The 19,485-nt window shown below is 39.7% G+C and overlaps 1 long non-coding RNA gene across 1 annotated transcript in view; it reads left to right on the top strand.

Moving 5' to 3' along the window:
* Window positions 1-19,485, top strand: part of LOC138068501 (uncharacterized) — a 107,592-nt gene that overhangs the window by 28,446 nt on the left and 59,661 nt on the right. The window lies entirely within an intron of this gene.

The following is a 19,485-nucleotide window of genomic DNA, read 5'->3' as shown; positions in this document are numbered from 1 at the left end:
CTGTCCTGCCTTTTAAGTATGATGAAAACCCTTAAAAGACTCTTGCTGGCACTAACAAATTCAGAGTGGCATTGAGTGTAGACATGAAGTGGGAACAGGGAAACACAAAGTTAGAAGAATTGGTTGCTTTTTTAGAGTCCATGCCTGTGCATTTCTCTTCATGGAAAAGTGGAGGATGATGGATATTTTACTATCTGTTGCTCCAATTATTTTTTTGTTACTCTATTTTTAACACAGGGAGCCAGAGTCCCGCTCCCAGAAGCCTCTTTTTTTAACCACTTTGCCAGGGTATAGGAGCCTAATGAGGGTGTAAATTTTATGCATGCACATTTTGATTTCCTAAGCAGTATAAAGGGACTGTGGGGTGAAAAGCAAACCTTAATGCATGTAAGGGGTTTTGTTGGTGATAATGGCATTCCGTCATTGTTCTAGTGGCAACTGAGATGTCACCAGAAGAGCCAACCAAGCAACCAGAAGGTGGCCCTAGAAGCTGTTATTCATGCTCTAATTTGTTTCTAAGCTGAGCTTTTAAAACTGAACGAGGTTTCATAGGAAACTGCCTACCCTTTTAATGGAAATGTCTGTCCTTTAGAAAAGTTCTTGTTTAGAGGAACCATGTGGTAGACAATACTCCTAATGAAGATCATCTTCCTTTGTCTCGGCCCTTGCCCTCTCTTTTATTTTGTTGCATAGAGATATCAGCCAGGACTCTTCAATTATGGGAAAAGCTTTTCATTTTAGTAACTGTTTGGTAGACATTCTTGCTAATGCATTTTGTCTGCCTTTGTTTTCCAGCCTCCCATTTCTATTGTCATCTTTTAAAATGACAGGAGACAGAGCTTTTTCAATAGGAAAAGAGCTAAGAGGAGACAGTACAGTTCAGGCTGTGTTTGGAAGAAAGAATAAAGGCTTGACTGTTTGATTTTAAATTCGCCACAGGTGCATATTAAACAAGATATTATTTTCTTAAGGCCATTAAGAGTGTACTAATTGAAAATAGTATGAGAGAATGAATTTTAAACCTTTGACATCAACAATGTGACCCACTATAGAGTCTGAGAATATTTCATCCTTTGTGAAGTGTGTACATGCTTGCTTTTATCCTCTCCCAGTCAAGAGTTAAAACACATAATTAGTTTGAACTTCAGTGAAAGAGAATTAAGATTAAAGCTTTTTTTTTTTTTTTTTTTCCCAAGGGGAAGAAACCGAATAGTCTGTACACCGGCAGTTATGGCAACTCTTGACTTGCTAAGCAGACAGAGACGGTGTGCATCCTATTGTGTTTCCCAGCCTGATGTCAACAGGAGCCTTGGCATTGAATCTGACTCTGCTATTAGAATATATGCCTAGTATTCCATTACGCTAAAGATTATCTTTCGGACCTCAGGAAGCTAGCAAGGTCTCTGTTCCTGGAGGTTCCTCTGTTTGTGATTTCAGATTTATCAGATATAATGTATCCTGTGCTAGATATTTCTAGGAATTCTTCTTGTAAACTTTCTTTCTCTACCCCCCCGCCCATTTCCTCCTTTTTATCAGAAGGGTTATGATACCTCTTTTAGGCTGCTGAAAAACTTGCCATGGCTACTACTATAAATGGATAAAATAATCCACCTTTGGACTGTCCATCGCAACTTTAAATCCAGAGGCTATCAGAGAACAAAGCTAGAGCGTTTGTATTTGTGCGTCAACTTTCTGTGGCATTCCTGGTTACTATTTCTTAAAACATATACGCAATTTATAACAAGGTGTTTCTAAGCATTATTGGAATCTTCATTCCCTATCATTAAGCAATGCATAAACTCTCCAAAAGTTTTTCTAAAGACTGTTTCCATCCCTACCTTGTTTCAGAGGCCACAAGATGGAAAAAAATCATTAAATCATCGGCAGATGATTGAAATGTAACAGCATATGTATGGAGATCTATATGGATAGATATTTAACAAATTTGATACTCATTACATTCTTTGTTTACTTAAGAAAAGGCATAAACCGGGTGTGGGGTTAAGTGTGATATTCTTTCTCCACTGAGGAATACCTTAGTCTTTAATTCTAAAATGCAGACCACTGTAAATATGTATAAATAGTACATGTGTTTTTCAGTCTCTGGGTACCAATAAGGGAAATAACTGAGGCTAACCCCTCCAAATCTCAAAACACAGGCCCTTCCATAAATAAGCATGTTATTAACATTACCATTAGGTTGCCACAGTCTTTCATGATACCAAATTGTGTTGAATTCTCTTTTTGCGTGTCGTTTCTGTACCATTATTATTATAATAAGGAAATTGAATTGATTTAATTGCTCCAGTTAGAGCCTACTCTAAATTTGCAGTATTGTTGAACCTGCCTAGAAAGGGAGACAAACTAATTTTATTATTAATGATAGTCTGAAATAGATAAAAGAAGCATTATTCTTTCTGTGCTTCTAGTTAAATGCTCAGCAAACTACACTGGATATGCTAGACAATCCTCTAACGTTGAAAGAGTGGCTTCCAGCTGAGACCAGTTTAGCATACACTTAACACCTGCTGGCTTACCCAGAGGGAGGCTCCCTTTTGGCTCCTCAGGCAGAGCTGCTGCCAGGGCACCACATGAATCCCATTTTGAGTGTCAGATGCAGTAGTGCGTAGGACAAACACGCAGCACGACACCCTGCCAGATGAGGACTCTACTAATTGGTCAGTCTCCCCTAGTTTCTGACCACCCGTTGACAGACACAATAACAACATCCCAAAAGGAGGAGTGGTTGTGCCAGAATGAAACAAACTCTGATGGCTCACCCCTGTGATTTTCTGGCATTGTGTTTCAAGTTTGTGCAAAATAACGTTTTGTGGGTCTGAGCCTGTAACGGGCTGTTTAAGCACTCCATGCTACTGCTAATTCCGTCTTGAATCCAGGTTCTGCCATCGATCTGAGATAAGTTAGTGCTTCCATGCTGCTTCCTTTCTGAAAGCATTGTTCTATTTTGGAAACTGGCACAGTCTAGGGACAGTTATTTTGTTATCAGTGCCTGACAGACCATGGCAGCCTATGATAGAAATATACTAGGCAAATGTATGAGATGCTTCTATCCACAAAGCCCCAGATTTCTTTTTCTCCAAGGTCTGGCTCTTCTCTTAATTCTTCAGCACCTTCAGCAGCATTGCTTGGAGCTGGGTTTCTGTGCCTTATGGCTGAATGACAACAAAAGGTGCGGTACTGATCTCATCATCAGTTTAAATGGCTGCTTCTCTGTAGAGAGGAAAAAAAAAAAACCACACACATACACACACAAGAAAAAGAGCGAACGGCATCTGTGTAGAGGTAGGAGTGAGCACAAGGGCATTTAAATGAGAAAGCGTGGGGAAACGGCAAGACTGGTCCAGAAAACACAGATATGTAAAACTGAAGGAGCCTGAATGTGAGGGGACTTGGAGAAGGTCAGGAAGAGAAAGAGACCTAAAATCAGAAGAAAACAAGTAAGACTGGGGGACTCTAGAAACTATCACAGAGGAAGGGTTAGGCTGCAAAAATAATAAATCCCTACAAACCTTATCATGTGGGCCATAGCAGGGGGTCTTGGGCTAAGGCCTAGCCTACATCTAGAGTTAGGGTTAAGGTCTGGAGAGAGAAAAGCTAGACTTGCAGTTTGAGTGAGGCTGCAAAAGGGCTGCCAAAGGATGGGGTGGGCTGCAAAAAGAATTCTGCCCTAAGAATATTTTCATCCTCATCCGCAACCTGAATTCTGCAGTTTCCATCTCCACTGGAAGGCAGCTTTGGCAAAAATCTAGCGAAGTCAGATTATCTGAAGCTAAAGGTAAGTGAGATAAAGGAGGAGCATCCAAAAATGTCAATATGAAACAAAACACCTTCCCAGTAAAATTCTTCATTATGTTTCCTGATCTATATAATAGCGGCAGTGACATTTGACTGCTGAGGTAGTAACAGGTAAATCCAAGCAGGTTCTATTCTCTGCTCACTTGAGTATGTGTGTTACATATTCAATTGTGCATGCCTAGGGATAGAGGGATTTACATAAGGTTGGATTGTTCACGTTCATGTAAACTTGAGGGCAGACAGCAGTGAGAAAAGACAGTAGAGCAATTGTTCTCCTGGTGCACAAATGGTGTATTAAACCTCCAGTCGTGGTTACAGATCACGTGGACTTTAATTAAATACTAGCCTGATTACTACGGAGTAGAGTGATAATCTAATAATTTCATACCCACTTAAAACAAGAATGCAACAGAAAGGAAAAGAGAGATATAGCTTAACATTCATTGTGTTCAGCAAAACAGGTTTATCACTAAACATCTGTCTCACAAGGAAAGTGACTGTGTGCAAACACTTAGCATTCAGATACAATTTATTTCCCTCTAACCTGGATTAGGATCTCGTGGGTAACTGACTCTGGAATCAGTGCTGGGCTGTTTTGAATGTCCTCTGGTAGATAGCCAGAGGAAATTTTTTTGTTGAAATGACAGGAATTCTTTAACATGACGTGTTCTGTTAGTTCTGTTATGTTGAAATGTCTTTATCGTTTTGATTATGAGCTTCCTTTCTGGCACCTATCAATATATGTTCATGGTAATCGCAAGTAATGTCTTGTCAACAGCTATCTACCATAAGTGATCCTAATCCACTTAGCAATCATTTTCAAAGCCTCTTCATTTTCACTGAAAGGATTGTTTTGTTTAGAAGAATTCTTAGTAATGTGCAAAATTGCCCTTAGTTAAATCCATTGTAGGAGCTGAAAAGGAGCACAAGTATAAACCTTCACAGCTGGAGCACAGATAGATACTGTGGATGTAGCTTACACTTCTCATTTTTCACATGCAGCATATGCTTGGAGAGTGAAGAACAGATGCAACTTGCTTAATGGGGCAAATCACATACATTTTGTCTTCATGACTCCACATTTGGACGTTGCACTACCGCTTTATCTAAGCCTAATATGACCCCAGGTGCACGTGAATAGCGATGGCAGAATATTTACGTGGCATGGTTTAAGCTAGAAAATAAAGGTTGCGTGGCCTTCTTATTTCAAGTTCGTTAAAATGAGAAATATGTGGTGTACAGGTGGCAGCAAAAATACAGCCTTAAGTGTTTTGACTAGGCTCAGATTGCTAATGCCAGAGGAGGGCTTGGCATCTGAAGGAGCTCTCTGTTATTATCGACCAGAGCTGGAGGCCGTGGCTTCACCTGCTGGTTTGGTCTCCTGCCAAACCCCTGTCTGGCACTAGTGAAAGTACTTTCTCCATGCTCCTTCGTCCGCTGGCTCACTGGCGGTATTGCTGGGGGAAGATAAAGGCAATCTTGTCACACTACATGCATAATTTTACGAGTCTGGAGATGGAATAAGCAGCTGCACTGGACATGACTTCTACTGTTGTCAGCATCCTAAATGTGAAAAACTCTCCAAATATCCTGGTATGTGCCCACTTTCACTGAAGTCACGCCCCCTGCTTTGTTTCGTTCCTCTGGATTGCTAGAGAATAAGCAGATTTAGTTTTCTAACACGGCTGACCTTCCTGTGGTCTAGACTTTACACAGTATTTCTAATGTTTCAAAGTTGGTATAGCTGCCTTTTGCTGACCCTGTCCATGATGTAGGGGAGCCAGGCAAGTCCCTATTTTAACCTCACACACTAATTGGAAGTAACATCAAAAAATTACTTATGCAAGATAGCGTAAAGGAAATTCAGCCACCTGTTCCTGTGGGGTTGTGGGCTGTTTTTTTGGTGCTTCTTTGTAACAATAGCTGACAACTGCATCTGATCCCAGCTTCCTCGTGCTACGTCAAGATTTATACTTCCATGTGGGAAAAAGATGATGGATATGATATGTTTACTACTGCCATGCATGAGAGGTGTTAAATACTAAATATGAGAAAAGCGGATAATTAGAATAATTTTTCGTCAATTATTTGTCTATATAATCACACTTTTTGGGGAGGGCTGTTATGATTTGGATTTGTTTTTTTATTAGGAGCAGGTAACAGTGGGATACTTAGATGCAAAAATATTTTCTTGGCAGAAGTCCAACCATACATCTATAAAAAGTTATATTTTCTCTCTCTCATTTTGTCTTCTTTGCCTTCCCTGTTATTGATGCACATAATAAAACACTAGAAAAAAAGACAAATCCACCCAAAAGGTCAAAATCAATGATCCTTTTACAGATGGCACCTTTGGGAATCCTGGGTACTTTACCATCAGCTTGCGCTTGAGACTGTTACTTGAATACTTGTTTTTTGATGACAAAAATCAATGACTTCTTTAGAGAAGACACCCTTGGGGCTAGAGGGATGCAGACTTTGAAATGTTTACTAGTCTGTGCCTGTCTGTGAAAGACTAATAAACATATTTATAAGTTTATGAGCTCCTATTTAATTTTATGGATTGGAAATGGTGTATGGTTTCCACAAGAATATTTAAGCTAATGTGCCCCAATGAGACACATTCTGTATTGCTTTGCAAATTTGCATAGAGGGTCTGATCCAGAACCAATTGAAGTCAACAGATATATTTACATTAGGTTTAAATTTATCCCCGTGAAAAAGCCACCAAAGTCACTGGACTAGCCTTATTAATGAATTTGCTCCAACAGCCAAATACTAAATCAACTCTCAAAATAAAAAGATAGAGAGCGCACTCCCATAAAGATAAATACTCCTTTCAGCAAAGATTGTTTCATATATTTTTATATACAAATATGTGTTTATTGTTACTCTTTTGAGCTTCAGAAAGCATTTGCTGTTTAAAAGCAGACACATTTTTCATCTTATTTTTTTACTGCTAATTTAGCATTACATTTATTTATGACACCGTAATTTACTTTGACAACAGGGCAGATCTTCCTTGATTTTCCTGAATGAGCAGGGTTATAACAGGCTCTTGTAGCTTAATAGGACACTTGATCTGGATAGCCTGTGATGCGGTATTGAGGCTTCAGTGCTGGAGTCTGGAGTCCAATCATTTTTCTCACCAGCTGTACAGACATAAACTTTGCCAGGAAATTTCTTTCCATTTTTTTCCCCCCAATCAAAGATTCAGAGTTGTTTCAGTCTTGTGTTTTGCAAGTACTCTTCTGGGGAATCAGCTATGAGTTCTGGAATTAGATTGGCAGTGTGTAGTAGCCTTGCAGTAATTAGAACAAATTAATTTGTATTCATTCTCCTTTAACTCTAGATCTAATCACTAAATACAGTGATATAAGATAAATAGTCAATCCTAACCAAGCAAGTACATTGGACAGATAATAGTAGTTCATGTCATTTACAACCGAAAACGTGAGAGAACATGCATGACATTGAAAGACGTGCTGTATTAGGCATTCCATGCCATCATTTACTGATCTTGATTTAAGGTTACTGTTTGCAGCCTCATACATCAGTGTTATTCTGGACTGTAGAATGTCATCCAATCATTAACACAGCAAAAATGCTTTGCTTTTGAGGACTGCAGGGAGAACTGCTGGATACTTGCTTTTGTGCCACAGCAGAAAGACGGAATCAAGTGTGAAATGCCTCTGGAAGAACTTAGTTGCAGTAGAGATGGTTGGTGCATGGAGTCCTGTGGACTGTGCACCATGAAGCAGTGTAGACTTCAAGAAGTACTTGTGTCTGTTTTGACCAAAGTAATGCTGACATCCTTCACAACTGTACCTGTGGCTATTTATTTTTCACAGACCGAATTACCCCATCTCATTGTATTTCATTTTCTCAAGTATGCATTGAAAATGGTAATACTTTCTTCTCCACTTTTTGGTAACTTACAGTACATCATCTTCATTCTCAGACCCAGAAGAGAACTTGGTTGGAGATCACATATATAACTGTGGGCCAGGCTGATCATGGAAGAGGTGAAAGATTGTCACTGGAACTGAACAGCTCGATCTGTCTGCTAGAGGGGGCATGCAGAAAGAGTTATCTGAGATAGTTCTACTTATTCTTTTCTTATGTTCCAAGTATCTAATGCTGTCTGGTCACTGTCAGTAAAAGAATACTGCGCAACGAAGGACCTTTGGATCCTTGGCTCGTCTTAGGATGCCAAGTTCTGACTAACTTCATATCACCTGCCAACTTCACAGCCCAGAGTGGAGTGACCACCTTGTGCTACCTGAATCCTGTTGCGGATCAGAGAGAATATACATACGTGGGTGAGAAACACGTACAAAGGGATAAAAGTGTGCCTGTAATTTTTAGCTCTTGCACTTGTCTGAGGTTTTCTCCCTTCAGATAAAGGTGTTCTTTTCAATGCAAGTGTGACATTGCCTCTGTGAATTAACTCTTGCTTCCCCAAGGAAGGGAGCTGAGGTGCATAAACAGAAGCAGGTGTCCTCTTTAGCCCACAATATTCCTTTATGCAAGTTAGGTCTTTATGATTGGGATGGGTGAACAAAAGTTGGGTAAAAAACTGGTTGGACGATCCTGCTCAGAGTGTAGTGGTTAATGGGTGTACTCGACCTGGATGCCTGTGACAAGCGAAGTACAGCAGACATCACAGCAGAGATCTATTGAGAGAGTGATAGAGTGCATTCTTGTCAAATTTGCAGATGACAGAAATTTGGAGGGGGGGGGAGATCAGTACATTAGCCAGGACTGCCATTCAGAGGGTCCTGTTCGGACTAGAGGAATGGGCTGGCAGGAACCTTATGAAATCCAGCAAGGACAAATGCAAAATCCTATAGTTGGGGAGGAATAATCCCTTGCAGTAATACTAACTGGGGAGCAGCTCTTCTGGAAAGGACCTGTGGATCCTGGTAGACAGCAAGCTGAGCTTGAACTACCAGTGTGTCCTGGCAGCAGAGAAGGCTAACAGCACCCTAGTCTGTATTTACAGGAGCATAGCCTGTAGATCAAGTAAAGTGATTATCCTCCCCTACTCAGCGCTCGATAGACTGCATCTAGAATACTGTCTCCAGTTTTGGGTCCCCCTATACAAAAAAAGTCATCAATAAACTGGAGCAAGGTCCACAGAGAGCCACCAAGATGGTCAGGAGCTGGAGCACTTGCCTTCTGAGTAAAGGCTGTAGGAACTGGGCTTGTTCAGCCTGGAGAAGAGAAGGCTTCAAGGGGATCTAATAGGAGCCCTCCAATACCCGTGAGAAGGTTGTCCAGAAGACAGAACCAGGCTGTTCATGGTGCATGCTGGGAGGCCAAGAGACAATGGCCATAAGTTGAAAGATAAGAGGTTCGGACTGGATATAAGGAAATACTTTTTAGCAGGTGCGTTGGAACAGATTGCCGAGAGAGATTGTGCAGTCTTCACCCTCGGAGGTTTTCAGGATAAAACCCTGAGCAACATTGCTTGATCTTAGCTAACCCTGCTTTTGGCAGGAGGTGGGACTAGAGACCTCCTGAGGTCCTTTTCATCCTGAGTTTTCCTGTGATTCCTATGATTAGCCACAATACAACGAACAAAGCTGAGTTGTTCTAACCATCACAGTCCAAAGTTACACATTGCAGGTACTCTGGCAGTACCAGTGATTGTTATTTTCTAGCATTTTTCGTTGTAAGACCTTGTTTTAGACTGCTACAGGCTTTATAACTTTGCCAAACCCCATGTATTTGAGCTGAAATTTGAGAAGGATTTATTAATACAACTTCAGTCACCTGAAAGCAAGGCAGGGCAAATATACTTCTGTACTTCCATTTAAATGCCCAGGGTCCATTCGGTGATGGGGAGGGCATTAACTGTGAGAACTCTGCTGATGTGAAGTTACTGTTTGATGCAAGAAAGAGGGCTGGAGACTCTCTTTAAATTCTTGCTCAGCTTATAAGCCACTAGTGAGAAGTTTTATTATCACAGTTACAGTAAGAGGTTAAGATACAGTTTTCTTGGAAGACTTTGCTAAGTCTTAATCTTAAGTTCTTTGCATCTGAGGCAGTGTACTGTGGTTTGTTTTTTTTTTAATTTACTATACCGCAGAAAAAAATATGCTGATGTTATTTGAACAGTTTGCAACTCTGATGCTATTTCCCCTTAAGAGGAGCAATTGGTTGAACTCGTTTAATGTTGGCAGGAGAGTCATGAATCCCAATAAGGCCATGAATGCATTTATTATTCATTTTCTTCTCATTCATTTTTAATTTTCTGTCAGACAGAATCAAAGGCTGAATTGGTGACTTCAGTGTTTTCTACCTTGCTCTACTGGCTTCAGAAGTCCTTTAATAAGGCAATTATTTATTCTGGACATCACTGGGAAATCAAAGGTAAAGAAATCAGGGATATCTAAACCCTGTGGTACATTAATACAAACAGTACTCGTTGCTGGATAGGGTTCATGTCTGTGGTTCTTTAACGTTGCCTGGTTTGGTACTTCTTGTTCATTTTAGCATTAGCTGGAATGTGTAGAATGGAGAGTGAAGGAAAAATACAGAAGGATTTAGCTTATTCCTATAAGCAAGAATTACTGGAATCAGCAGGGGTTCTGCCTTCTGGATTCAGAGCAGGCTGGCTCATTGTACTGGGAGCAGACAAGCAGAGGATTTTGAGAAGAATTTAACTAGTGCTCACAAGGCTTTCATTAGGAAGTTGTAATGTAGTAGTGGCTATATATGCCTGTTATCTCCTAAGACCACAAGGAGGAGTAGATCTGACTTCACAGTAAGCCCCTTGTCTAAGGGATGAAACTCTGATTTCATTGAAGTCAATGACAAAACTTGCTTACGTTTTATGTGGTCAGGATTTCATATAGAATGTAAAGTGTTTGTCTAATTCCAGTACATAGTTTATATTTCTATTGCTGTTTTTTCAGGAAGTGAACAGAAAGTAGGGAAAACAAAGCGCTGGTAAAGAGATACCTGTATGTGTGATTGAGGAGGAGGAGTTATATGTGTGAAGACAGCCCTCAGGTAGAAAGGCTGAATTTCTTTTCTTGTAACAGACACGATTTTTATCTGTACAGAAGTTTACACTTCTAATATTCTTTCAGGTCTAGTACATTTGTGAGCCACTTCTTCAGCACCATGTATTGCTTTTTGTACATTATTGATAGGATTCCACCACAAGCAGAAGGTAGCATTTATTCCTTATTCAGGAAGTGTATAAAAACCTCTGTTATTCACAATGATTCGCTATCAAGATGTTACTGCAGTCTCTTTCTATTTTGTTTTTGCACATTCTTCAGAATTTTGGCCTTCTAAGAAGTTGACTGAACAAGAATGAAAAGGATAGAAACATATCAAACCTGACATTTAAAGGTTCACCCTTTCAATATACTGAGCACATACTCTAAGGAAAACAATTACAGAATTTTCTTGTCTTGTATCCTGAATTCTTCCTGCAGTCCTCCTTGACACTAAGCTGCCTAACTGTAGAATGATGTAGTATAAATGCGTTTTAATGTTCCACAATGGGCAGGTAACCCTCTGCTTTAATGGTCTATATTGAGCAAAGCAACAAGAGGCTGTTTGAAAATATTTGGCCACGTGCTCCTAAGAAAACAAACGGCTTTGTTCCTCACTGCGTAATCATTCCACTGATCAGAACGCTATTCTGAGAAAAAGAAATATTGTACAAGTTGCCATCAAGTTTTACGAGCCAATTATTACAGATATAATTGTCCAAGGTTATAGGGGTCTATAGATGTCTTATTTTCCATAGGCCAATGCCCTTTTATGCTCCTCTTTTATAGTTAATGCGATGCCTCATTTAATAATTTAAAAATAATTTATTGGAGTTAAATTGCTTTTTTAGAAGGCATAATCTTATCATTCTCATTTTTATAAGAAACTCATTTTAATTTGTTTGCTGTGCCATTCTCACATGAATTTAGGAGTTTAATGGAGTGAAAATTGAAGGCTGATGGCATCAATGAAATTTTGGTAACCGAAAGATTTATTTGGTTGATTTAGATGGAATTTTCAATACCCAATTATCTCTGGACTCTATTAAAGAATGAGGTCCCGCCAAATAACAGTTCTCACTCAGAGTTCCCCAGGATGAATTGAAAAGGACATCTTCATTATTGCTATTGATGTTAATGTGGAAATCACTTACGGTTAATAATCCTGCAGGACAGATAAAGGCTTATTTTTGCCCTCAAGAAGCTAGGTACCAAACCCTAAAAATGTTATCTTAGTGAATGAATATTACCTGCAGATAGCAGACTTACCCATGCAGAATATTTAACAGTTTACTTTTATCTCTACTAAGTCCCGTTAGAATAATTTAGTAGAAGTAAAATGTCTTTCAGTCATGCAAATAAGTTTGTCTGATTCTTTTTTATAAAGCTGGCAATATAACTATATGGAGAGACTATCTGAGACCTAGACATGAGCATACAAAAGAAATATCTATTTTCTGTTCTAATCCATAAACCTTCATTTTTAGGGTTATGAAGAACCCTTCCATAACAATCATCTCACAGGTTGAAATTTTTAAAATAATTATTTTAGTAGTATCATGCTTGCTGATATACTTTTGTATGCAAAGCCTGTTTTTTCCTGAAGAGCAGCTAACACCAATATGACAGCGTATCCTAGTGAAAGGGTCACAGCCTCTGTTTGTTATTTGAAACTGTCCTCGCTGACACAGCTGTAATCTAGAGAAACATATTTCTCAGTTATTCTACAGTTGATAAATGTAAATAAGAGGAGAAGGAACTGCAGATGAAGCATTAATTGCCTTAAAGTTAGTGTCACATGTTCAAGGGAATCTTAGTGCTTTTTGAAGTCAAAGTGGAACGCATACTCAACCATGTGCTAAAAATGCAGAGTATGAAGCTAATTGCACCACAACTACAGATAGTCAAATGCTGATACTGTTAAATGTCCTAGGTATTAATGTTCATTTCCAAATCATAGAATATTGCATCATTGCTGCATCTGGAAGATTGAAGTTGGGTATTAAATGATTCCTTGGCAGAGTAGAAGTGGAAATGTGGAAATGTCTTTTGCTCTCTTTTTCTGAGTGAAGGTTTGAGGAGGAAAGTCAATTCCTTACAAAAGTTAGGTTCCCAGAGTGCCAGAGGTTAATTGCCTGAGACTTCCGCTTTTGATCCTCACATTCTGACCCAGCATATGCTGTTCTAGTCATATGATATCACTCACACATGTTGGCTGTGGGATTTTTTATATATGTATGTATGTTCATCGTTTCTCCGTTCATATTTACTGTTTTTGAAAAGAGGAAATGAGAGATTTAATAATTTAAAATAGGCTTTAAAATAGTTAAATAACTCGTGCAAAAGGATATAAATATTTAAAGAGAAAGGAAATGAATCAAGAGCTCTTCATTGGCTTGCCTGAGACTTGAACTGTTCAAGTGCAGCAAACAAGGAACAATGCAGTGCAAGGGTCAGCCCAGAGCCTTCAGTCTCAACAGCTGTTCACGTCTTATTCATTCATCAGCCAAGAAAGTTATCCTATCATTCTTCTTCTCCCTCCAGTGCTCTTATTTCCCCAAACCTGTTTTCATTCAGTGGAGACACTCTTCTGTTATACCGAGGGTGTGTCTTCGTGCTATAGTGTGGGCTGACAGGAGCGATTTCTGCCTGTGCTCAGAACTAGTGGAATGCAAGCCAGTCCCAATCAAAACCTGTAAGACAGCAAACCCCTATCAAGCTAGTGTTTCTTCTCTCTCAGGAGGACATACTAAGTTACAGCTACTGCCACTCTGCGGCATCTATGTAACAGAACTTGCTCAGGCGTCTCACATCTTAGGTGCTGAATTCAAGAAGAGAAGCAGTGCTGTGATGCTCCTGCTCTTAGAAGGAGACAGTAAACAGAATGGGAAAGAGGCGCAGGTGGGATAGATGTCTGAGAGAAGGACTTGAACTGGGCTTGCCCCAGACTGGTGGGAGAGTTGGAAGATAGGAACTGTTGCTCCCTTTCCTTCCTTCCTCTCCCTTAATAGCAGCCGAAGCTGCAAGCATGGATTAGCAGGTCTACCAGATGGCCTTAGCAGGCAGTAAATAAATTACACATTAGCAGCCTCTTTAATGTCAGCCTGTTCTCTCCTCTTCAGTTTTCCCTAAGTCTTTCCATGGAGACATCTTTTACTTGTCTTCCTTACAATGCCTAAGAAATGGTTTATGTTCACTGAGATTCGGGTGGCCTCACATCAACATCTGTTTAACTGTTTGGATGTGTCATATACAAACATAAAACTCAGTAACTGAGTTGTACATGATCATAATATATGATTAGGTTAAGCACAAGAGTGCAAGGGTCATGAAAATGCTCAACGTTGTTAGTAATGACTACTACAGCACCCTTCCTTTGCACATTCCACTGAAGTTAATAATTTCAAACCTCCAGGCTCTCCTGTTCTCCTGTGAGTTTTTTGAGCTGCTGACAATTATTGTGGTCAGGCCATCATGGAATACAACCATGTATTTCTCAGCAACGTATCTGCGTTTTTTACTATTGACTTTAACATCTTCTAAGGACAAAGGAAATTGCTCAGCATTCGTTTTTTGTTTTATTAGATTTAGCATTTGTGAATCAATTAATTTTTCTTCCTTGGGCCTCCAGTTACCTGTGTGCAAAACAGAGCTGGGGTATGCAGCCAGCTATGCATGCCAGTGTTCCAGCTCAAGTTAAGAAGAGCTTTGGCAATTTTTGCCTAGGTTGGTCCACATTTATAGCAGCAGGCGTTCTCCCATCAATATCAATAGGCTTTCATTTGAGCCTGATGGACAGGCAAGAAATTATACAGATCCTGTGATTAGCACAGAGTAAGAGAATGTCTTCACTAAAATTCATCTCCCTCTGTCCACAACATCAGTAAAGCCACTAAGGACAGTTGAAGTAAAAATGGGTTTTGCTAAGGTGGCCTAAGAGAGAATGGATGATTTTTTATTTTAATTAAGGTTGCAGCATTTTGCTTTTGGGTCCAAGGTCAGCTATAGGTCAGGTCCTGTTGCAGCTCTCAGCTCATACTGAATTTAGAGGTTATAGCTTAATCCCTGATGTAGAGCCCTCTGCCTTTCTGTACTATGTATAATTTGTACAGCTGGATACAGGTGATGTTCTCTGCTCAGGAGACACTCAGAGCAGAACTAGCATGAAGACTTTATTCTAGCAGACAATGTCTGTTGGATCAAAGAGGGCATCATTTCTGAGGTAGGGAGAGGAAGCTTAAGTAAGTGCTGTCTACAGCATACCTGACCTTTGTGTAAAAGCCTTCAGCTATTTGTCGTTCCACTCTGTCAAGTTTCACAAGGAAAAATATTCACATGACTTTAAAAGTGAAATTAAAGAAAAGAATCACATTTTAGTCATACAAAAATTGTGAAAGGAATTCACATATCATTCTTCTCCTTACATGTCATGTGAATTTTTGGTGGATTCTTTAACTCTTGTAAGATTCTTAAAACTGTTCTGGGATGAGTAGAAGGGGTATAATTCCCCTTCCTTTTCCCTTCCTCCTAGCCTTAGTAACTTAAAACAGTTTAAACACATTTTGCACCACAGTTAAATAGCTGCCTCCATTCTGTGATCAACAAAACATCATCTGCAACTCTTTTTACCACTTTATGCCATGCGCAGTAAAGACAAATTCGTAGAGCTGTATCCTAAACCAAAAATCCAGCTTAATTCGTTTAATTATTAACAACATAAAGTGATTCCTGCTTCTCAAGGAGCTGTGATACAGGCATAATTAGCTCATTTAACCACAAAGAAATAATTAGCGAACATGAAAGGAAATGGAAAAGAAAAAGGAAATGTTACAATGCCACGGCAGTATGTTATGCCCTTTTTTCTAGCAAAATTACTGTCACATGGAAAGGAAGGCCATATGATATTGACGTGCCATGTTTTTTAAGGTAATGAAGTGCTAAGGTACACACGGTAGCAGAGCACCTTAGTTCCGTCAGCCTTCTGAAGAGCAACAAGTTTACCCAGATGCTTGTAAGTTCTCTGGGGTGACTTTCTCCATCTTTAGAACCCGATACACATTTCTAAATCTGACCCTCAACTAACTCTTCTGCTAGCAATGTGAAAAAATATGGCACACAAACCAACAGAAATCCGAGTGATACAAAATTCATTTTCTAAGCCTAGGTAGCATATTTCATGACTGGTATTTTTAGCAGAAACAATGAAAAATCTTCAAGCTGGAATTAGTTCCTGTTAGTTCAGCAACTTTGAGGTGAATAGCAAGAGCGTGAATAGCTTGTTCATCTTCTGGGGTCAGACAGAACCTGTCCCAGCGTGACTGTAGTCAGCTACTGCAGTGTCACTTTGCAGAGGAGTCTGGGGGAGATCTTCTTCCTCCCACCGTTGCTCTTACTCTTCAGAGCAAATTAATTCTCTAGTGCTGCTGCTCATGTAAGATAGCAAAGATCCTTCCTGAAACTTGGAACCCTATGGATACTGCTGCCTGTTGCACTTAAGAGTGAAAGAAGCTTGTCCCTTAAAACCCTTCAAATTTTTTCAATAGGGCTATTAATTAATTACATTTGACTTCAAACTGTACAGTAACTCATCTGATCAGCGAGGACAACTTATCATGAGCCCTTCCAGTCTGTCTGATAATTACATATTTATTCTTAAAGTCATGTTCTATAAAACACACAACAGAACAGTGTAATTAAAGGGGGTGAAATGGGTGAAGATTAGGGGCAAAATCTATTCAGAAATTCACAGTGAAAATGTTCTCTCTACTACCACAGCAAGGATTTTTCTTAAGTCTCCACAGCAATTAGGGCAGTGGCTGCCTTCTTTTCATTGTATTGAACATTCTAAAAGATTTTGGATTAGTATTGATTCTTGACAGGTTAAAAGGGATGCTTTCATTGTGTGATACATGAGGTAAAAAACGAGATTCCCAATTGCCAATACTGTATCAGCAGTTTTTTTTCCCCAAAGGTCCGTGTCCTGTAGAATGGTGAAATTCTTCCCTTCTTTGTTCATTTAGGTCATCTGTAGGGGAGGAGATTTTATGGAGACCTCAGAAACCCCAGATACAGCTAAAGGAAATAGGCTAGGGCAGAAAAGGATAGGAATTGCACAACATACTTCTGATTATCTAGGGTAAAGATGTGTTAGACTGGTAGAAAAAGCCCAGTGGAGATGCTAACAGTTGTACAGGATACTGACAGTATTATGGTCTTAAGAACCGTCAAAGGAGGTTGCCGTATATTAAATGTGACATTAGAACTGATTGCGTTATGCTAACTGTCTGTTGTACTGCAATTTCTTTAAATACGTTCCCTTTTTCTCACCTGGAAAATTTGTCCCAGAACTTTGAGGACGCTTGTACAGCTGTCCAGGAGGTCTGGAAGCCTCCCTGGACCTGAGTGACTTGCAAGTCACCTAAAGAGTACCAGACAGCGCCTGTGGGATCTCTCTGACGCCAGAGATCAGCTCTGGGATACGTGTTGAGTGAGTCTGATGCTGAAGGATTGCAGAACAGCGCTATGTCGAGTTCATCTGAGTCGTCTACATAGTCGATGCATTCCAGATGTGAGGCTTTCTGTAAGCCTTGCAGTTGCACTTAATGTGCTACGCCATTGTGTGTGTGCATTACAATCCGGGGAGCAACTGGGAGGGATTCAAAATGGTCTTAAACTCCTTTAGCCTGCTTCTCCCAGAGCTGGGAGTTCTCAAGGTACAGACATAGGGTTTACCCACGAAGCTCTTAAAAGGGAGAGAGGCCTCTGTGTCAAGTGTCAGACAAGCAAGATGGTTTGTAGTCATAGTAAAAATAAGTTAATAATGAAAGTGCTGACAAAACCTTAGCTACAGTATCATGAACTTTGCTGTTGTAAAACCACTAGGATTAAGTAGAGTTGTGTGGATAATAAAATCTCCAAAGAAATAAAGTGTCCATGAATGTATAATTATAGCTTTCTCAAGGATTCTAAACTCTGTGCATATTTCTTGTTTATATTTCACTCAAGTAAGCACCTAAAGGACTGTTGGCAGGATATTGTCAGTGTTTAAAGCTACAAAATCTTTCAAACAACAACAGCCTGAGGGCTTTTGTGTATTACATACTACTTTCACCATTCAGTGAATATCACTTTTACACAACGCAAACAATGTCAAAATCAAAGGGAACAAATATTGACTAGAGAGTATCAACAGTCCTGAACACAGCCTGCCATCCTGTGAACTTGCTGCAAAGCCCACTGATAGCTAAAAGTGGGAGCTCGTTAATTCTTGAAAAGTGTTTTAGGACAGGTCAGATCTTATGTTTGCCTCATCTTTTACGTGGAACAGTGTAAAGGGGAAACAAGTGCCTGAGGGTTTTTTTTTTTCTTCCCCCCAGTATAAGAACATTAGCATTTGGCATTAGCCTTGGAAAAGATAATTGGTGCTGAGTGCACCCGTTTGCCCATGCAAAACCCTACATTCACAAATGCAGATTGACAGAGCATGACATTCCCACAAGCAGCAGAAGTGCAAAGTTGAAGTTTGCAAGTGTGAAATAGATACTGCAAGCAGTTGTAGGGCTTTGTTTGTGCAGTTAAAGGGAGACTTGATAATTTATGCCATAATAGAGCAATATTTATTATGTTATACATGGTGTACAGTCAAATTCATACATGATGCCATTTGGCTATCACAGACCAGATTTTTCATAATTGAGAAATTTAACATAATATGAATGCCTAGTGGGTTTTACAAAAGCTCGCAAGTACCTTAAAGGCCTACGTCACGTTCTAGCTTTAGGTACCTAAATACCTTGGCAATTTTGACCCTAGATCAGTTCATTTGTAAAGGAACTTCTATAGCTAGCCTTACCTCTGGGCCTTTGCCATTTTGTTTGTCGATTCACTGCCTGTCAAATGTAACATCTGCGTTAGCTCATGACAAAGGGGCTCTTCTCGTAACAGAAACATGGGCAAATGTTGCCCCTACTTGAGAAGGACATGTATTTCACAAGCCGCCAGGTGTTTGTGGGCTTTTTGTTGTTGCTGATCATTCTCAAGGGCGCACTGGTGAAATGGTAGAAGGTTAATGTGATATTTACTTTATTCTTCTGTATGAAGGAGCAGAAGGGGTAAAGGGTGAAGGAGAGAACGGAATATCCAGTGCCTTGATGAAGCACAGGAATGCCATCTCTTTGATGCAACAACAGAACAGAACACAAAGTTTTCTCAAGGGAATGTGCTGCCCTGTAAGAGGAGTGTAATGAGAATAAAAAATGATGTCAAGGTTAGTATCTCAAAGATTGTGAATTATACATTGAATCCTAGGGTTCGTTAGTAAGAGACTATCAATGAGCCATAAGGCAGGAGAACATCCTGACAGTGTAAGTACTTCCGTGTTTTCTTTGACTGGCCAAAGAGAACACCTATTGTATGTCTTTTCACACTAAGAAGTGGTCGGAACGTTATTTTTGTCCTGATACAAAGCTGTTTGTTAGTGGTGTGAGTATCTTTTTACCTCTATAATCTGATACCACCAATGTGTATGCACAGATTGATTGGTATCTGGGGAGGAAGGTCTTTATATGCATAACATTAATCTCCCAATTGGGAATAAGATATGTGGTTGAGATGTGATAGTAGGGTATTAAGCTGAACCCAATAGTGTTACCATATA

This window comes from Struthio camelus, chromosome 10 (genome assembly GCF_040807025.1).
Source record: "Struthio camelus isolate bStrCam1 chromosome 10, bStrCam1.hap1, whole genome shotgun sequence".
In the NCBI taxonomy this organism is placed as follows: Eukaryota; Metazoa; Chordata; class Aves; order Struthioniformes; family Struthionidae; genus Struthio; species Struthio camelus.
This window is presented reverse-complemented; position numbering and strand designations above follow the sequence as displayed.